This window comes from Xiphophorus couchianus, chromosome 14, assembly GCF_001444195.1.
Source record: "Xiphophorus couchianus chromosome 14, X_couchianus-1.0, whole genome shotgun sequence".
Lineage (NCBI taxonomy): Eukaryota > Metazoa > Chordata > Actinopteri > Cyprinodontiformes > Poeciliidae > Xiphophorus > Xiphophorus couchianus.
The window spans coordinates 14168180-14184976 of record NC_040241.1 but is presented as its reverse complement, the minus strand read 5'-3'; the positions used below and the strand labels follow the sequence as shown (position 1 = coordinate 14184976).

General features: G+C 39.4%; 1 protein-coding gene across 13 annotated transcripts in view; it reads left to right on the top strand.

The window, feature by feature from the left end:
- The window catches only part of LOC114157487 (adhesion G protein-coupled receptor L3), a 290896-nt gene that overhangs the window by 14476 nt on the left and 259623 nt on the right, over positions 1-16797 (top strand). Inside the window, exon 1 of one of the 13 annotated variants that reach the window (XM_028038488.1) lies at positions 3803-4028. The exons of the other annotated variants lie outside the window; for them this stretch is intronic. The gene's annotated coding sequence lies outside the window, so the exon portion shown is untranslated. Of the gene's footprint in view, positions 1-3802; positions 4029-16797 lie in introns of those variants that run through there. 13 annotated transcript variants of the gene reach the window in all.

Here is a 16797-nt window from a genome sequence, read left to right as displayed (position 1 = left end):
CTGTGAAGGCCAGGGATCCTTGAATGACCTGACCTGTGAAGGCCCTCGCACCGAACGTGGACGCGAGGGCCTGTGAAGGCCAGGGATCCTTGAATGACCTGACCTGTGAAGGCCTTTGCATCGCCACGTGGACGCGAGGGGACTGTGAAGGCCAGGGATCCTTCATGGACCTGGCCTGTGAAGGCCCTTGCACCGCCACATGGACGCGAGGGCCTGTGAAGGCCAGGGATCCTTCAAGGACCTGGCCTGTGAAGGCCCTCGCACCGCCACCTGGATGCGAAGGCATGTGAAGGCCCTGGCCTGTGAAAGCCCTCGCACCAGCACCTGTATGCGAGGGCCTGTGAAGTCGTGTAAAAGTAGTAGAAAAAGTTGAGTACCTTTCTACCGTTTCTACTCTCTGCTCCTTCCATGCGTTGCTCTACAGGATTGGGGTCTGGAACCAAGATGATCATGTAAGGTTTTTTTTTTTCAGGAAAGGAATTCTGTGTTTGGTCATATTTTGCATGGTTATCTGCCGTAAAGACCAGATAACACATCGGTTTAAAACTTCTGCTACAGCCCACCAGATGTTTAATTTACATGTCCTGGTATTAATGTTATGCAAATTTTAATTGAGTGTTAAGACCTACATAGAGAGCAAAGCCTTCATCCAATCTGAACACAGTTCTAGTTTTAAGCTTTGTTGATGTTTTGTAATCACTAAAGGGTTTTGCTCTTGATAGACTGATAGGTAAGGCTCCATGTTATGTTATAACCTCAGGGAAACAGAAACTCATGGAATCCAATGGTAATTTGGCTCCCACTTATAGCTTACAAGAAACTCTGACATCTGGCACTGACATGTATTTCACTGTTTGTCCTGTGTGTCTCTGTGTTGCCCTGTGATTGACTAGCAACCAGTCCAGGGTGAACTCCACCAGTGATTGCTAAGATGGGCACCAACCCCACAGGGATAAGCGGGTAAAGACAATGGATGGACGGAGTTCTTCCACTGTGAGCTATATAAAGATTTTCCATTTAGGTATTGCTTGTTACCAAACTACATGACAAACAGGTTCATGACCCAGGTGCCCATGAGGGTCTCTGTCAGCTGTCGTGACAGCTTGAGAACTGGGTAGTAGTTACGCTGTCACTTGAAATGACCACATACTCTTCCCCCGCTTTCCGTCCTACTGCCATTCTCCACAGTCACTCTTTTACAGAAATCTGGCTTGTGACGCTGAGCCGCGGTGATGCAGTGGTGGCGACTGGGGATTTTTTTTCGATGGGAGCTGCAAAACTGTAATCAGTCATTATGTCAGAGACGAGCCCGTGAGCTCCGCTCCAGCTCATTCAGCCAAATAATAAGCAGCAGATAACGGCACTAGCATGCAGGCTGCAACGGAGCCCCGCGGGTGAGGAGCTAGAAACCAAGGGTTGGCGAGGGGGGGGCTTTATTTTTCATCTCGTGTGCCTACTCAGGGATGCTTGGTAGGGGCTAGATTGTCTTATGTGATGAATTTACAGACACAGTTTTCAGGACTTTTGTGCATGGAGTGCAAAATCTATTTAAATGAGAGTATATGTGGAAGAGAAGCTCAAGGGAGTAAATTAGGTGCTGGTTTTATGTTTTATTAAGTATTTGTTAGATGTGTCTTCTGAAAACCACAAAATTTCATGATTAGATCCATAAAGGTAAAAAGGGATACTCCTGCCTCTTTAGCATTTGGCAACTTGAAGAACTGCAGAACTGGTATAACTAAGCCATGTTTTCCCACACAATGTCCACAAATTTTCTTTTGGTCTGAGATCAGAAGTTTTTGAATGCCACACCAACATAGTGACATTTGTTGTTGTTAAGACAACAAAGGTAACTGGCTTGGTAGCAGAATTAGAGTCAGTAGATGCGTTTCCATTGACCACACAATTGCACAATTTGATTTTATTTTTAAAATATGAAAAATGACAACCTCTTACAAGCTTCAGCCATCATCTTCACAGACGGCTGGACTTTTTAAAAATTGTTAGAATAGATGGATATGACGCCTTAAGGCAGTGGTTCCCAAAGTGTGGGGCGTGCCCCCAAGGGGAGGCGCAGTGCCATTGCAGGGTGGGGGGCACGGGAAGCGGTATGGATGAATGAAAGAAAAAAACATACAGTTACACAAAAGTGTTTCACTTTCTCTTTCATTTAACATTAGACAGCGAGGGGGAAAAATGTTTTGTGACTTTTTAATCAGTGAATACAGCTTGGACTGCATGAGATGAGAAGAACATGCAATACTGGAGAATGTTGACAGTGATATGACTTGCAATAAATAAATAAAAAATTAAAATATGTTAATGTCTTTCTGCTTCGGGTTGAGAGCAAACACAAACCTCAGAAAATTAGTAGAGAGCTTGAGTGCATGCATTATGTGGTGCACAGTGATATTGTGACGTCGATAAAATTGCGATGTATTGCGCAGCCCTATGTGTAACCGTTGGGCACTAATAATGTTAAAGTTCATACCTGATTTAGTCTTGGCTTAAACTAAGGAGCTATTTAACAGATTTTAAATGCGTCTGGTTAGCATTTGATAAACTCTAGTGCAAGTCTAAACTATTTAATTTATGTAATTTATTTTACTGATCTATGTAATTTTGCACTGAACAGAGACTTTTTAAAACACAACCTACATCTTGACCTTTATTCTGTTTCTGAAACAAGAAAGAAGCTGTTGGCCCACCTTTAAAAATTAAGCATAAAACCCCTAAATGTATAGATGAGTCAAACCTGGACTTAATTATCCCACATTCATTACAGATTATTTAAGTCCAGAGTAATGGAAGATTCTTCATCCTCCCTAACATATTACCAAAATCCTACCTCATTCTTGCTATTGCGTTACTACTTTTCATCATCTCTTATGATCTGGGTGTGTCATTTCAGCTTTGGTAATATACTTATAAAAGAAACAGACCCCCTGTTTTTTCTTAGCTCTGTGCCTGCCCCAACCTCCCTCACAGAGGTTTGTCATTCCATAACAAGGGTCAGAGCCTCCTATTGTCTCTCCTCGGCATTCCTCAGCATGGTGGTATTGACTGACTCTGCTGGGTGAGTGGTGCCATACAACGTCCATACATCATCTGGAAGACAGAGTGACAGACAGTGGGAGCTGAGATGTCAGATCTCTCTCTTCAGGCTACTGACATCCACTCCCTTCCTGTTCCCCACAGTGACACTCCATCTTCTGACTGAGGCTGCATTGATATTTGGGGCCTGCCCACTCCCAGACCCCACCAGCAGCAGCAGCAACAAATGACACCGTCGTGTTATAAATTACCCTATGGAGGACGGCACGGGCATAACTTTGCTTCCAGTTAATGCTTTTGGAGCAAACAGCCATAGAGATATAAATGGTATTTAATCATTTACAGACTTATTATAATTGGTTCACTACTCTATGCATGCAGAGATTGATAGCTAGATTAATCTCATCAAAATGTTAAGCTTTTATAATCTTCTCATGAACCCCTTTTAACCCCCTCATACATAATAAATGCAGCTAAAAAGTCAGGTTCACATAGAGCAAATAGCTCAACAGCGTAGCATGCTTGTTGTAGTCGAAACATATGAAAGTGCAGCATGACACTAGACTATGAGCTCATGCAGGTCAGCGTAGGTCGACACTTTATGGAATTCCTGCCCATAATGGTTAATAAGGTTGGTGTAGTCACTGCCTTGCAACATATCAGTGGAATGCAGGAGTGAGGCATTTGTCTGTAAACCAGTTTTATTACACCTGCTCCAGCAGTTTTGTCTTGTCTTCATGTTACACTCCGGTGTTCCACTTTCCCGGCTCCTAGCGTGTGACAGCAGGAGTCCTGTTGTCACCCGTGAACTCCGTGACGCACTATGCCTCTGTTTTCTTATTTATGTTTTTTGGTCGTTCCTGAGCCTCCCCCTTAAGCCCATGCTGCTTTAAAACACAGCTGGAGAGTCCCTTGCACTCGCAGCAGAGCAGAAATAATGGGTTCAGCAGCTCGGATGCAGCCGTGACTCACAGGTAATTTGCTAATTTCTGTCTTCTCAGCTGGTGTTAGTGGTTGTTGGATGGCACAGCTTTCAGGTGTGTAAAAGTGATTTGCACCCTTCATCTCGCTGGGTTAGGACACACAGGGGTGTCTTAATGAATTGGAATAACTCTAAAGGTTGATTTATTTCAGAGATTTAATCCTGTAAGTACAAATAAAGTTATTATATAGTTTCAGCACACAGAGTGATACATTTCAAATATTTATTTCTGCTGGTGAGGGTGGTTACTTTACCACATGCGTTCAATAAATCGGGGCTGCCTCAATACACTGTTGCATGGTGATCATCAGCCACAGTGTAGAGGTTAGGGAGGAAGAGGTTGGTGAGGAAACCCAGTTTGCTTTATTAGCAGCCTTCAGCATATTTGCATTGTTGGAGCTGGTATTTATCTTCCTTTTTCACAATGCTACGTGGAACCTCTATCGGGTTTTATACAGACCAGTTTATTGGCCAATCCAGCACAGTGATATCTTAGTCATTAAATCAGAGATTGAAACTTCTGGTACTGTGGCTATGTGCCAAGTACAGCTGAAAAATTAAATCAGTAAATCCAGAAGGGTTGTCGGTAGAAGGAAGCGTTCTCCAATATTTATTGGTTGTCTGTTGTGCTGACTGTGGAGTTCAGAAAAATTGTATTTTGTGCCCCTTGTTTCAGAAACCTATCAGGGTTTTGGTTATCTGACTTGCTTCTTCACCTTTTTTTTCCTTCCACTAAACTTTTGGTTGCTGTCATTTGTTGCAAAGACCTTTTCCGGTTTTCCCTACTAGGTCTCTGTCTGCTGGACAGCTGACATGTTACAAGTCTTATCCATAATTATAATTACATAACATTTCTGCTTTGGAACAATTTTTTATGGATCTTAAGTCATCCTAGGCATATTTCCTGGAAAACAGAACAGTTGGTTTTACACTTTTTAAAAATGAACTACTAAAATAAATTACCCTTTAGATGTTTACTTACATTCACCTAATGGCAAGAAAAAGCAGATTGTGCTTTACTTTCTGTTCCCTTTGGCAAATCAAGTTGGGATTTTACAACAATTAAAATCTTACCTCTAGAAACCCCTATATTTGTGTTTGGTTTTTTCTGCAGCTGCATTGCATTCATTCACAGCAAACATTTTTCTTACATAACTGTATAGTTGTGGGTAAATCAACCTTCTGTTTAGACAGCCTGAGCCCTGCTTATGGAATTCCATAACAATCCCAAGAGAAGCCCTTTTCCTCAAGCTGACGGGGAAAATTGGGATTGGAAAGTCCGTTGAAGCCACTTTTAATTACAGTGGAAGCGAAGGCTGAAACTTAGCAGGAATGAAGTGCTTTTCGTGCATTGATTTTTCGTTGCATCTACAAATGCCTGGAAAAGAGGAAGAGACAGAAGTGAACTTTTTTTTTTGCTGCATTGCAGGCTAAAAGAGGCTATTTTGTTTATTTATTTTTTACATTTTTATTTTTGTGTTTCTGTTTTCCCTCTAATACAATGAGAACATCCATATTAAACCATGCTTCTCATCTAATTAGGAAATGCCACTAAAAATGAAAATGGAGCAGAGCCAGGTCTGGAAAGGAGCCATGCAAGCACTTTGTTTTGATGGAGTTTTGATGGTTTTTGTTATTCATTGTGACGACTCAGTAACTTTGGCCGGTCATCCTTGCGGCATCTTGCGATGCGAGTGAGGAGGTGTGACAAAGCGCGGTGGTACAGATCATCCTGTGCTTGTCCTGCAGGTCTGAGCTGTGGATTCATACCAATTCCTGTTTTGCCACGATCTTGAGCCTCTATTCTGGCAAAATGTCACCCTCACCTGGTTATTAGAGACTGGCTGTCACCTCGAATGCCTGCAGGAGATCCCTCTACCTCTGCTCGTGCGTATGAGTCCAGACTACAAAAAAAAAAAGATCAGTTGCTTAAAAATAAAAAGACGGCAGCTCTGCTTTTGTTTCTCCGTTTTCAAGATTACGGTTCCTCCTGGTTTCCTGACGAGATGAACTGACCCCAAGCTTTGCACAATCACACCAGCAGATGCAACAATTCATCATGCACAAGAAACCACTCTCTTCCAACCATCTGTTTCTGTGCGTCTGCCACTGTACTGTAACAGTTTGAGATCTTTCATCCATACACAGCAATGCTTTTTCAAATATCCTCACTTGATAAAAAAAAAAGCCTCTTAAAACCTTTTCACATTTTGTTGTGTTATAAACAAAATCTTCAATGTGTTTTATTTGAGTTTTAGTAAACACTACTGTCTACTAATTGTGAACTAAACAGAAAAAATAATACAAGGACTGTGGTGCGGCTCCTTTACTTTAAAGCAGTGTTTCTCAGTTATTTTCTGTCATGCCCCCCTAGGGATCATACATTTCTTCACACCACCCCAGTGCCCTTGCCTCCTCCAAATCTGATGATATTAAATAATTTGTCTGTAGAAACCAGCATTCTCCAGCATTCTACGAACTGATTATCAAAACACTTGCTATATTGTTCTTTGTCTCAAAACAATTTCCAAATTCAGTATATTAACTCAGTCAGTAACATTTCATCAAGACTGCTCAGTCTGAAAGAGAAAAAGTGTAAATGATTCACTGGGATGTGTGTGACTTTGCAGTTTTAAAAAGTTGTACTTTAACATTAGTTATATGTCAGATTCTTCAGCGTATTGTACAAAATATGCCACAATATTTTTTATATTCAGTTGGTAATAATTTTACAGTTAAATAACTTATTCTAAGTTAATCTTTTAAAACATCAGAATCAGATAATCAGCCAATGTTTTTTTTTTTTAAACGATTGTTTGAAAAAAAAAAAAACGATTGTTTTTATTTCAAAGAAAGAATCAGACTTACATAGTGGTCACATTACAGATTGCTCTATAGAAGCTATTTTTCTGATTAAAATGACTTTTTACTCATAAAGTAACATCTTTCTTCCAGAAATATTGTCTTTTTTATGCTAGTAGTTTAACTATTCTTCAAATATGACTTTGTACTTTATTCTTGTATTTGAAAAAAAAAAATCAAAAGATCTTAGTCTGATCATAAAGCTCTGTCATACTTGCTTTACTAACCTCTGCTGCCATTTTTCACTTCACTGTCACCAACTTCTCCTTCTCTCCTCCATAAATTATATTTCAAAACCTCCTCGCTGATCCTGCACACCTCAGAGTTATGGGTGTGTAAAAACTTCTCAGCATTCATTTGAGTTCTGCTGAGCCATGGCAACAATCAAATTAATTGATTGTTGAAGCACAGTCACATAGGAAATTTCCAGGAGACTGCCCTTGAGGTCAGAAGTTTGAGAACCCAGTTAGAGTCGGCAAAAGACTTGAGGCTGGGATGGAGGTTCCCCTTCCAACAAGACAATGACTCTAAAAATACAGCCAGAACAGCAATGGAGTGGTTTGGATCAAAGCTTTCTGTGATGTAATAGACTCCTGTTTTAGTGGTCCAGTCAGTGAGTCCAACTGAGACTTAAACCTATGCTCACTCACTGTACAATCTGGATGAGCGTGAGTCATTTTAAATGAAGAATTTAAAACCATGTACCGTTTTCTTTCCATGTAACAATTATGCACTCAGTGAAAGAGCTCAAAAGATGTGCCTACTTTTCAGGCCAATATACGCGCTTGAAATCTTAGCCCCGACTTGTAGATGACCTGTGAAACAAAATGTGCAGTGCAGACTATCAATATATTTTGTAGGAGTTAGTGAAAGGTTTACTATTGAGAGTCCTGATATTGTGTTACCTCAACTGGATAGCCAGAATGAATTATTATGCTTAGTTAAATGCACTGGACCCCCAAGTTGGTAAAAGGCAAGAATGTTACAGGGATCAAATTTCCTGCTTTGGGGGCCGATAAAAAAATTAGGAACCTTTTCTTCATTTCTCAGCATCAGCAGAAAAACAAAATTAGGAATTGATATGAAAGAGCTTGTAATATGATCACAAGAGGAGAGCCTATTTTCTCCCTGATTAATATCTGTAAAGAGCCTTAACATAAATTCTGCTTTTTTTTGCAGTATTATTAACTGAAACTGGGAAATGTGAAATTAAAATATAATTGCATTTATTCAGCAATTCAACATAACCATCGGTGACACAATTATTGATAACCCCACAGGCAGTACTTTTTTACAATTTGTTCAATCCTTATTTTCTAATAGAGCCAGACTTAAGTTTTTTATTACTTTATTTTTTTCTATTATTTTAAAGACTGGAGAATGCAGAGAGAAACCTTTGACCATTCCTATTTTTTACAATCTCTCAAGAATCCTCTTGAGTTCTGCTCTCTTCCCTGCAGTATTGTTTAGTATTTACCAGATGTGTTTGGGTCAAAATTAAAGTAAAAGCATAAAGGTCGTGAGTCCTAAGTTTTCAATTTTGAGTTTTAAACAAGTGATTTTACCACAATGTAATCTATTCAGAGTAATATGTTTTAAATGGGTTTGAAAGGTGCTACTGTGTTGATTAGTACAAATAACAACTAAGTCACACAAACAAAAAGAAATTCAGTAAATTTAAGATGTAATGAGCAAATTGATCCATAGTAACAATTATTTGGACCTGGGTAAAATAATAATAAAAAAAATTCATGCTGACCAACTGTAACAGTATAGACCTGCTTTTACAACATAATGAGTAGCATCAGATGATAAAAATAACTCAAACTTTTCATACAACTGTATCAAAACTAGTTTGTAATCACATTTACTTTCTGCCAGATTGGATGCACTTTCTATATTGTGGTTCAGGCTCAAACAATGTAAAACTTGCACCTACACTTTGGAGCTTGTGACGTTCAAGTCTCGATGATTAAATTAACAGGCACACAAAAAACATTGTTCACGTTAAGCATATGTTAGTTCCATTATTAGCTTTCCTTTATCATTCTTTGTGTAAGTTTGAATGTCAAAACAAAGTTGGTTGCTGATCCTATTTTTTCTTTTCTTCCATTTCTCAACTGTATTTTTAGACCACCTTGTAGTTTGTGCAAGCAAATGAAATTATATATATATATTTTTACTCTGTGTTAGACAAAAGGATTGAGAATTTACTCAAGGCTGCTGTAAATCCAGGCATGTAACTTTAATTGATTCAAGAATGTATAAGCAATAATGAAATTTAGTGGATAAAATCTATTTAATTTAAACCATAATTTGGAGACTAAACCTTCATGTAGATAAATTATTAATTACATTTTTTTTCAATAAACTTATCTATAACGCCAAGTTGCAGCTAGTGTTGCATTTGTGACCTAGCAAGAAAACTGGGTGACCCACCTGCTTGAAAAAAAGGGGAGCGTGGAATACTAAAATATATTTATGTAATTCATTATTTATTTCAGACAAACCTTATGTCTTCAGATAGGACACCACAGTTGCTTTCTATCTCACAGTATTTTGCACTGGGTCCTTCAGCCAACACAATGGCCAAACCTTTATGGCAGCTCTGGCAACCCGTACTTGATGTTGATAGAACTGCTGGCCGCACTTCATCTTCTAGAGGCTCAAAGTTGAGAATTGGTCTGAGACGTGGCGTTATATCTAACTGGAAGCAGCTTAACATTATGGTACAGATACAGTATATGGTATATAGTACCCCCTCCTGCTGTTTAGGTGCTGCTGTTTTTTTTTTCTCCCTAACTTTTGCACACTTTCCAAATAGAGTTAAAGGACAAGCTTTCTCTACCACCATTAGAGTATTTGCTGCTGTCATTGGATGCAGAAGAAAAGCAAGTAGGCAGCACAAAAGATGCAGCATGCTTGGTGCAGCAATATTGGCAAATGATGGGTGAGTGCAGCAGGCTGGATCCCGTGACTGGCGTGGTTCCATTGTTGCATGTTAAGTTGTTGTTTTTTTCCAAACTAAATGAAGTCATAAGTAATTGGTGTGAAAGTCCAACTCAAGTCCAAAGTTTTTGTTTTGATGTTTGTCAAGTATAAAGTCATAAAATTTACGGGTGTGACTCGATGGTAAGTCGCATGAATTCCATCCCTGTGGATATTTAATTAGGCACTTAGATGTACATAGAAACACGTTGATTTTGTGTCTTGTGAATCATTTCTATCTTGATTTGACCATATGTTTTGGATCCCTATGCTACTGACAACCCATTTGTATTTCAGTGTTTAACAGACTGACAGGTTTTCCAGATGACAGTATCTAAATAATTAACACACACCTAAACAAATAAATATAACTTAAATTAAATTTCAAAATTTTGTACTCTGTTTCTGTAGTTTTGTATTTGTCACTGGTTTGAAATGGACTCTAGGCTATTCCTTCAAAATGCTGAATGATGAAACAATAGCTCCTTCAAAAATGACCCTCGATTGACTTAGGACCGACTAAAAACATAATAATGAAGAAGTAAAACATTTAAACAAGATCAAACATAAGCTCTTAAGTATATACTTCTTCCATCAAGGAACTTCATCACACTATCACACTGTTTTTACAGTTTTATTTAATGCTCCAACTGTCAACGTATCTAAGCTTAGCAAAATTATGCAGCTTCAATAAAATATGTATTTATTTCAAGGCTTTAAGGCATCTCTGCAAAGATGAGAGGGTACAACTGATGTCACCAGTTCGAAAGCAAGTGCTACACCTTGCTGCTAACCATTATCCCCCAACGTAGCAGTCTCATCTCTGCTGGACTGCAAGATGTTAGAAGTGGGATTTGGTTTGGCTTTAGAGGTGAATATCTGTGTGCAGCTTCACGTTTCTAGACATCTTGTTCTATGCACAGCCCTTTGCTCTCATTCAAGCTTTTCTTGGATCCTTTTCTGATTCTGCCATTTTTTTCCATCCCTGTTCAGTTCAGTCACGTTTGCTCATTGCAGGTAACCTGATGAGAACATTGTCCTTATCTCCTGCTGAGCTGAAAAATTGAACTTGTTTCCAAAGCCCGTAAGAATGCAGTTGATTGTCACATGCTCCCACTGAAGCCACTGAAATGGCAATTCTTTCCAAAGACGAAAAGATGCCTATCATCCTTTTCTGAGTTTTCTTTTTCTTCCGCTTGGTGCTATGTGTTTAAATATTCTTCTACAAATGTGATTTAGTAGGCAGAGAGCTTTGGGACTTTGAGGTCGCAGCAGACGAGACCTCGGTGTGTAGTAAGCGGCAACAGCATATGTAGGTTAAGGTTATCACAAGACGTAAGGGACATCCTGCAGGAACGGTGTGGATTCAAGGGTATAGTCTTCAAAACGGCAAGATATATAAAAAAAAACATTAAACATTTTCTCATTATTTCACAAAATTCTTTCCCTTAGATGCAGCTGAGCAGATTTTGTGCATCCCTATTGCGTTATAGCATCTAATTTATAGTAGTTGTTTTCCGTCGGCTCTTATTTCCACCAAGACAATGTTCATCGTGGATTCAATTATCTCTTCTGATTCAGAGGAGACTCGTTCAGAGCCATGTTGCTCTCAGATGGTGCGTTATCGTACCCCGTAGATTTATGTCAGAGCTGAATGAATGATGGCGTTGCAATTTTCTGCATGAAAAGCAGAGCTGTGGGGACTGTGTGTGTTTTCTAAGCTCTTATCAGCTGTGTGGTAAAGATGTATGGGCCATACTGTGTGTTCTTTTTCCATTTACTGACCAATGTTGAGGCCTGTCACTAGCTTTTCTGTTGCTTGGGTTTGCCATGAGAATTTTGTTGGTATTTCCTCTTTATGGATCTATTTTTGAGGTGATGATTCAGTGACGTTCTGCAAGCATTTTCTCAGTAGGTACATCACAGAAACTTGTCAGATTAAAGGCTGTTAATTTAACTGGTGGATGAATTGGAGATTCATTTAAATGATCACTTTGTTATCCCCAAGAGTTAGGCCTGAGAAATTTGTCAAATCAATTTAATTTGCCACTGATTTGGGAAACTGGATGGATTTGGAAAAAAACTGAAATGACAACACATGACTTAATTTTAGCTGTCAGAAGGGAATTTGATTTCAGATTTTCTATAAATAGAAGAAAATTCAAAATGGGGAAAAAATGCTATTTATAAAATTTATTCTCCATCCGTGCGTCTATTTTGACATTTCCACTTTTGTTTTCAAATAATAATAAAAAAAGTCTAATACTGATTACTCCGGAAGCAGGAGCCTGGAAAACTATGGCATTTTAACATAAATGTTTTGGGTCCATATGCCAAAGTGTTACATATTTTGTCCTACATAATCTCAGTTTTTGACTACCCAACTATGAAGACCTGCAGGTCCGCAGTAAACTATTTGGCCAAAGTTATCTCGGCTGAATCTTTCTGCAGTAGAAGCTGTTGACAACCTCAATCCATGCTTGTAGACGGCTACCTAGCGTGAGGTTGCACAGCCCATTACTGTTGCAGCAGTTATGGTTATGTCTTTCTTTGTAGTCCCAGTGAAAGGTTGATGTGCCCTGAGATGACCGGCCCCTCCTCACAGGGGTCCTGTGATATCTCGGTTGTCTCTTTCCAGGCCTGAATAGGCACATTGTGCCGCTGTCTGCCTGCTGCTGTTCTGTAGACTGCTGCACACACCTGTCAAGCTATGTCCACAGCGCCTTGGGTGTTGAGATACACCAGAGCCCTTTCACACACACACACACACACCTAAAAGCAGTCCGATATGAACAAATAAACGCTCGGTTACATGAACCATATGCAAAGACACGGATGTATATACATGAGAAGTGCACAACTGAATCTTATGTAAACGCATGTAGATACTCTCACACAAAGACTGAAATTCATTGAAAACACATCTCTGCGTTTGCTCATGCCAAAGTTATATTCAGCATGCAGGCTGGACCCCAGAACTTGGAGAGAGTCAAGTTCCATACTTGACGGGGGGGATGGGGGGGGGGGAGGCAAGGGCACCAAAGGTTGGCTGGGGTGCACACGCTAGCACATGGGAACACATTTCAGGAGTAAACTACCGGTAACTTGATATACGTTCTCAATCAGTTACAGATTTTTGGAGCAGAGGAAGCCTGTTGAATGGCATAGTTAGTCTCACACAATTAGACCCAGCGAAGAGGACATTTTTCAACAACTGTTTTCGTGATTCATCAGCTCAGTGGAGCTCAGACAGAATTAGAGGTGTCACTTTTGACTTAGAACAATTTATCATAATTTTTTCTTTTTTTCTAGACCAATAAGTTAAAAATAATGACTTACTGATTGGGCATTGCAAAAATGAATAAATAAATATCTGCAGCCCTACATCATTTAAATAGGAAAACAAAAATATTCGTCTCGGTAATATCTTTTTCTTGTTATACATTTTACCTAGTACTTGCTTTTGGCATTGTATTACCAATTCTAATCTGTGATCCTTGACCTTTTGATTTAGCTTGAAGAAAAAAAGTAGTTTGTAATCACATTATTCAAATGTATTTTGTATGAAGTCTTACAATTGTTTCTTTAGACTCTGAAAACAGGAGGCATTGTCCTTGATTTCTTGCTTCACTTGAGTACATCCTCTCATTGCCTTTGAGTGTTCTCCTGTGGCCTTGTGCTGGGAGCCCTTAACATAATGAGCCTCTACATCACACTTTATCATCAAAGTAACATGCTAAATGACCATTTGCACATACACGTGTTAAGCATGCTACTGATGGACCTATGACTCGGTGTCAGCAATACAATGTCCGTGCTGACTCTTGTGCCCTCTTCCAAGGGTGATCATTGTATTTTGGATGAGGATGACTCAAATAACGATGCCTATTATCTAGATGGTGGTCCTCTTGAAAGAAAATATCTCTTTTTAATCATATATACAATAAATATTATTAGAAGCACTTGACAGACAACTGGCTGCGCATAATATGTTTGCCTGAGACTTGGTGGCTTTGTGCTTACAAGGCAACCTCTATGTCTAGTTACCTTCTCTCATTGTTGTGACCAGGTAGGAAGTACCAGCTCTTTTAGGCCAGGATTGAGGTTGTATGGCTAATTTTGACTGTTGGTTTCTCCAGCTACTGCCTGTAATAATGCTGTCCATTTTGTGCTGGCAAGGCTTACACCCTCTTGTTCCCGTTATGGAGATACCAGCTCCTTATAAACTAAATAATTTACAAACCCTTTAGCTAGGTTTTATGCGTTTTGAATAGAATCAAAATCAGACCATTTTGCTTGACTCCTTTACTGTTTTTGTCAGTGAGGATAGTGTTGTTCTTTGTAACCATAAAGACTTTAAAACTTTGGCTCTCTTTGGCTTAGAATTATACAAATGCACAATGTAAGCAAGTCCTTTAGCTTATGTCTGCGAATGCATCAATGCAAATGTTTTCTACCTCTTTTGTCTGTATAGCAATATTTTGTAATCCCAATTCAAATCTGCAATAGAAAAAAAAAAAACTAAAGATCCCTATCCAACATGTGTATACCTTTCTAATTCAGGCATAGTTTTAAGCATAGTTGCGTAAAATGTCTTGTAGTGGTCTTCATATACAATAATATTTTTAGGATATTAACTATGTGGGGTAAAACAAAAAAGTAGAGAAATAATTTGTAATGGAATAAACAGACTGAGACTAGCTTATAAGGAAGATGCAGAACCTACATCATCTTTCAGCTGTTGTCACCAAGCTCAGTCAATTGTATTTCCTTCAAATAATTTAATGTGACCCTTGGGTATAGGGATGCTGTCTGTGCATTATAATTGCTGCCCCTTGACTTTAGTCTACAGAGCTCTCTGATTACTTGAGTGGTCATTGCAGTGTGGACTCATGTTGGAAATTCACCCTTCATGACCAAGGGCCTTATTTGTTCCCCACAGAGATACAGATTTTTTTCACTTGTGACATTGAAAAAGAAAATAGTAACATCTATACAATATCATGGCACTGATATTGTCAAACATATTGAGGCACTTGCCTATATTGACTTTGTATTCCTAATACTTAGACATCACAATAGATTTGATCCATGCAGACAGACTGTCTTCAAAGTTTAGGAATGTGTTTGTTGAACTAAGTGGCTCACAGGGTGAATGCTAAATTATTCCAAAGGTACTTTGTTAGGTTGAGGCCAGGACTCTCTGGAGATGAATTAAACACCTCAACATTTTATTGTCCATTGCACTATGGACAATGGACAATAGTGCAATGGATATTGCACTATTATGCTCTTATGCTTCTATAAGAGCATAACTGTGTTCTTATGAAATAGAGCACAGTTATATTTGAATTGGAAGGGGCCATTCTCAAACTGTTCCCACATTGTCTGGAGCATGTTATTGTCGAACGTTCATTGAATTCCTTTAGTATGCAATGATACCGCCTCCACCATAATGCAAGTACAGGTCTAATGACAATCTCCACACAATGACCGTAATTGAAGCTCAACAACATGTCTCTGCTGCTCTAGAATACACCATCACCATGCTTTACACATCTACATCCAACACCTTCAGCCTCAAAGCTCTGTCTGTTTTTCTTGAACTACTCAGAACGCCACACAAAGTTTGAAGATCTTTAATTATTGACTCTGCAGACGGTTGAGTGGATCGAGGGATGTTTAGAAATGAGAAAAAATGACAACTGAATTTCCTTTACAGGTCTGTGTATCACAGTGGTTTTCAGTTTGCTCCTAGGACTGACCCATTCTTTTACAAATGTTTGCACAAGCTGGATTCATGTCATGCTTTTTACACCTGTGACTATGGAAGTGATCAATTAGTCAATAATTGGAGGATGCAAAGTTTACCTAAAAGTGTAAACAAAGTCTTTGACTCCTGATAAGAGATTGGCCTCTGAGTGCAGCTCATTTTAAAGTCTTCCCATTCTTAGCAATAGCTGGCAGTTAATGAATGAGTTCAAACTGACAAGAATGTAGGTTACTGACGTCTGCCACCAATTTCAGTGGGTTTTCTGTTCATTAGCCATATCTCCTTTGCCTTTGGCCCTAGCACGAACATGTCGACTTGTCAGTTACAGTGTCACAACCACAGGGTCATTTAATTTAGAGCCCCGCTCCGCCGATTAGGGCTTTTGTTGTGAGTGGCTGCAACTACTGTAATGCGGGTGTTTGGGTCAGCGACAGGCACAATGGTTTTGTTACTCTCGCTGACTTGCTCACTATTGCCTCTCCCTCTCTTTCTCAGCACATTTTCCACTTGGTTGATAAAATAAGCCACTCTTTGATGAGCTTTCAGCGGGCCACAGCGCTCTGCCTCGGTAAACGCTTTCATAAAGACACTCCACAAACTGTCAACTCGGATCAGTCATACAGCGGCAGCGGCTGTCCGTTGCTTTCTCATACAGTACGTGCTATTGTCTCCTGACGACAGGATGTTCACATAAAAGTTTAGTTCGTTTCAAGATGCTTCCTCATATTAAGGCAGGAAACACATTTGTAGTCCAAACCTGTTCATCGTAGGTTTGCCAAATTCACGCCTGAGTATGTTTCATTGTGATTTGTTGTATGCTTAAAAACAGTAAAATTGCCCAGGGCAGAGGCAACTAACAGCTGCAAAGCAAACACGGGTTGCAGAGAAGCAGATGGTGAGTGCTGCCAGTATGGAGACGGAGAGTTCATTTTTGATTTAATCCGATGTACAGCATAAATAGCTTTGGAGTTTGCGTTGGTTCCATTTTCCCTTTCCAGCTGCTATATTAAGTAGTGCATTTCTATGAAGCCAAATTTATTTTCTTGCACTCCAAAGGTAATGCACAGTACTGGCATTAAGTAGGCATAGATCGGTATAGGATTTGCATTGCAAGCAAACTTAGAGGAAACATACCATA